We start from the raw sequence: 4,648 nt of genomic DNA on the forward strand, positions 1-4,648 counted from the left end.
CCATTCCCTCTCAAATTCTACAACATGCACAATAAAACAGGAAGCATGTTATGTAGACACGATAAATGAAATACGAACAAAATACAGAAATAAAACACATAAATGAATGCAAAACATCAACATAATGATATTAAAATAAGAAACACAAACATGACTATCAAATACCCCCACACTTAATCCTTTCTCGCCCTCGAGCAAGTCATGCAAAAACAAAATGCAAACAAAACAAAACAACATAAGAAAAGATGGATCAAGCATAATATGGCCTCAGAAAAAATCCAATTTTCAAAACAACTACGAACACTCTTGATTTTCTATGATACACCTCCAGTTAAGCGCAAACGTGTGTGTGTGTCATGTTATTCCAGCTAGTGAAACTTCAAAAGACAAAGTTTTAAGACTGTTCACCGACCTAAGACATATCAGTGTACGTTTCACCCTCAAGAATACTTCCTCTCAACAACCCCTTAACACAACACAACTCTCTTGAGATATAATTACGCACATCCGGATTTTGCACTCGGTATTGCTTTAGCCCCAATAATTACCCGTTGACTTAGCTATAACTGGCTAGGATACAATTTTTTTTCTTTTCTAATCCCCTCGTATATAGCCCGGATGGAGCATCAACCCCATTTAATCCGCATACTTAGCCTTGAATTTAATCTTTTAGGATTTCAATCCTTTCTAGGCACGGATGGAGTTGTAAAATTTTTTTTAAAGTGCGCCCAAGATCGTTTATGCCAAGTCAAAAAAAATCATCAAGGTTCAAGAAAATATCAAGTTCCACAGACACCTATTACCGTGCAATAGTCCAACAGACATCTATAATATCTAATACATCATTACAGTTCACTGGTTTAACATGTGTGTTTAAGATTATTCACAACTCAACCTATGGTGTCTCATATCCAATCAAGAGCAAATTTTTCACAAAAAACCATTTTCTTATAACCTCTTCATGGGATATCAATTTGCATCCTACTTATGTGACACGACAAACACTAACAAATTAACAAATGATACTGAACGAACTATATGCATATACCCAACAAACGAATACAAACAAAATGACAAACCATCGAATGAAATTCCCCCCACACTTAACCAAAGCATTGCCCTCAATGCTCTAGCACTAAAAACAAAAACACAAACACAAAATGAAAATGCAAGCGAAAAATCAAAACTATACTGCCCTGGTTTAAGTGTCGGCGTTTTCCTCTTCGATATCTGGCTGAATAACAGAAGATTCATATTGAAAATTGGAATGCAGAAGGGCGGCACTCGGTTCTGAAAACAAAGAACAATAAAACACAAAACAAAATTAAAGGAAAAGATACTGGGTTGCCTTCCAGCCATCGCCTGATTTTCGTTCTTCAGCTTGACCCTCAGAAGCACTCCTCAAAGAGCGGCTGACGCCCAAAGTAAGTGTCATATGACACCACAAATGGGTCTTTGTTCCATGTTCCCTCAAGCTTGGCTAGATATAAACAGTTAAAGCTCGTCACCTCAGCAACACTTCATAGCAGCTGGTAAACATGGTAAGAGAACGTCTCGGTGGGTTCTTGGAAGCCAACATCTTTTGAAACTGGTACTGATGGAAAGAAAGGATTTTGGGGATGTGTGTATGATATTACTATCGACGAGCTCAAATCGATAGACTCTTGAATTCCGTCATCCTCAAACTCGAGTGGCAAAATATTTCCATCATACCCTATTTCTTCCATAACATCTTCCGATTGCGGTTCAATAAGAAGAGAAGACTCAAACGCCTTTAAATCTTCAGCATGATTTGATTCGCACTCCCAATCCTGGTTCTCTGAGTCATCATCATCGAACTAAATCGGGTTGGTCACTGCTTGAGTAGCTTTCTCCACTTCATGGTCTCGGTGTTCATGGACGATTGATCTCTTGATATTCTCCATGTCCTCCACAAGGTGACATCTAGAATTTTTTAGATCTTCTATAGCTTCCTCATTGATGCCACAAGCTTGCTCATAATATCCTCTAGCGGATGTAAGACCAATTTAGAACAACCTCCCTCCTTCTTTTGAAGCTCGAATTGTTGGTCCGTAAAATCCGGGTGTGTAAGATCCCAATATCGGTAATAATCAAATTCTGCCATATCATCCAACAAATGCATCAAACTATCATCATCTCGGCAAAATAATGAAATACCGGCTGCGAAAGCTCCTTCAATTACCCATCTTCTTGTCACTGCATCCAAACCATCAAGAAAAAATGTAAGGGGAGAACAGTTAGAAAAATCATGATACCGGAAGATGGTTGTCAAATCCTTAAATCTCCCCCATGCTTCATAGAATGGCTCTCCGTGTTGCTGGATAAAACTTGTAAATACTTGTTGATTTGACATCTCGAAGTATTACACCACAAAAATTCTTGCAAAAACAGGAAAAAAAACGGTGAAAAAATAAATTAAAACAAAAACACAAATAAATTAAGCGCCTTCCCCGGCAACGGCGCCAAAATTTGGTCACGCTTAGTCGTGTCACGCCCAAATTAACCCAACTCAGATTAAACAATTAAACATGTAGTAGCTAGAGTAGGGATCGTTCCCACGAGGAAAGTGAAATTTATTTGTGTTCCTAAAAATGAGTTATTTGCGCCAACCTCCCCTATGAAATTTTGAAAATGCACACTTCTCCCCTGTGAAATTTTAATAGGCATCTTCAACCCTGAACTTTTAAAAAATTAGCACACTCGCCCCTTCATATGAGTGATTGTTGTGCACGCGCCCCTCATGCGATTGGGCAAAGATTTTGATATATTTTTTTTGCACCAAATACCCCTGTGAAATATTAAAAATGCATATTTGACCCTTGTGAAAATAATTTTTAAATCTATTCAACCCATAATACAAAATTTTTAATAAAATCCAATTATAAATATTTAGAAAACATTTTTTGTTTTATTAATTTTTATTTTTTATTTTAAATGTATTATCATTAATTAATTATTTTTTAAAAAATATTATTACTTTATCCTGTTATCATTATTTTATTAAATTCACTTCGTATTTCCAACTTTTCCATTAAACATGTATTCATAAACAAGTATTTAAATAATTTTAAGTACCAAAATATTGAACTAAACTGATAAGTTCAAAAATATTGTTTTTTCGATTTAGGACTATATATTATTGAACCAAAATTTAAAATTTTCGAGAATATGCATTGCACAATTTATAATAAATAATAAAAAAAATAACATGCTTATATAATTCTAAATCAAAAAAGTAACATTCATTAACTTATCATTTGGTTCAATATTTTGGTATTTTTAGATATTTAAATCCTTATTTATGAATCATGTTTAATGGAGAAGTTGAAAATGAAGTGATTTGATAAAATAATTATAACGAGATGTAATAATTTTTTTTAAAATAAATTATTAAAATTATAAATTTAAAAATAAAAATAAAATTAAATAAAATTTAAAATGTTTGGTACTTATCATTCACTTATCATTTTGATTTAATATTTTGGTACATTTAGGTATTTAAATCTCGTTTATGAATGCATTTTTAATGAATAATAAAAACAAGAAGAAAGTTTAATAAAATAATTGTATTTTTTAGAAAACAATTATATAATCATAATAAATTTAAAATTTAAAATAAAATTAATAAAACGAAAATTTTTTGCTAAATATTTTAAAATTAGATTTTAATGAAAAATGTGTATTATGGGTTGAATAGATTTAAAAATTATTTTCACAAGGGTTAAATATGCATTTTTAATATTTCACAGGGGTATTTGGTGCAAAAAAAATATCAAAATCTTTGCTCAGTCGCATGAGGGGCGCGTGCACAACAATCACTCATCTGAAGGGGCGAGTGTGCTAATTTTTTAAAAGGTCAGGGTTGAAGATGCCTATTAAAATTTCACAGGGGAGAAATGTGCATTTTTAATATTTCACAGGGGTGATTGGTGCAAATAACTCTTCTAAAAATACAGAAAATAATTAAAAGGGGTTTTTTTGAATTCTATTAACTGCTATGCAAGAATTAAAATAATAAAAATCAATAAATTAACGAGACTTGGTATCGGTCGACTACACCTTTGAAATTATTCATTCGATCATCGATTCCCTAAAAATAATTAATTCACATTGAATATTCATCATTAGAAATTTAATTCATGTTTCATCTTAATTTTAGTTAATTAGACACCAGCGTTCTAAGTTAACCCGATAACATCAATCTAGATTTAAACCCACGGTAGCATTCAAATGAGTAAAATTAATGAAGCTAGACAACACATGCACCAGCGGATGTATTTAGCCTAGTCAATTGTTGTTCCTACGATTTAAAAAATTCAACAGTAAAAAATATTAAACGCAGTTGCTTCACAAATTAGATGATTCAAACAATTACGGATTTGAATTCTAATTTAGCAATAGATTGTACGAAAGAATTATCAGGTGATCAATCTAATAATCAAACACACAAGAATGAAATAAATAATAACAAATCTTGATACTCAAATTGAATTAAACAATAAAGATCTGAATCTCACAAATTGAATAAAATCAAAGGTTTCGTCTCCCTCAACCAAGAATAAAAACTAAAAAGATTAAAATCTAAGAACAGAAAAAGAACTTAGCCGCCCAGATGAATTTCCTCCGC

At 32.4% G+C, this 4,648-nt stretch overlaps 1 non-coding gene across 1 annotated transcript; it reads left to right on the plus strand.

Annotated features, from left to right (window-relative positions):
* The first annotated feature begins 2,264 nt into the window (after nt 1-2,264).
* On the plus strand, nt 2,265-2,369 carry LOC140869974 (small nucleolar RNA R71). The gene has a single exon (XR_012146960.1). It is a non-coding gene; the product is annotated as a small nucleolar RNA R71 (small nucleolar RNA).
* The last annotated feature ends 2,279 nt before the right edge of the window (nt 2,370-4,648 follow it).

The sequence above is a fragment of the Henckelia pumila genome, chromosome 4 (genome assembly GCF_033568475.1).
Source record: "Henckelia pumila isolate YLH828 chromosome 4, ASM3356847v2, whole genome shotgun sequence".
Taxonomy (NCBI): Eukaryota; Viridiplantae; Streptophyta; class Magnoliopsida; order Lamiales; family Gesneriaceae; genus Henckelia; species Henckelia pumila.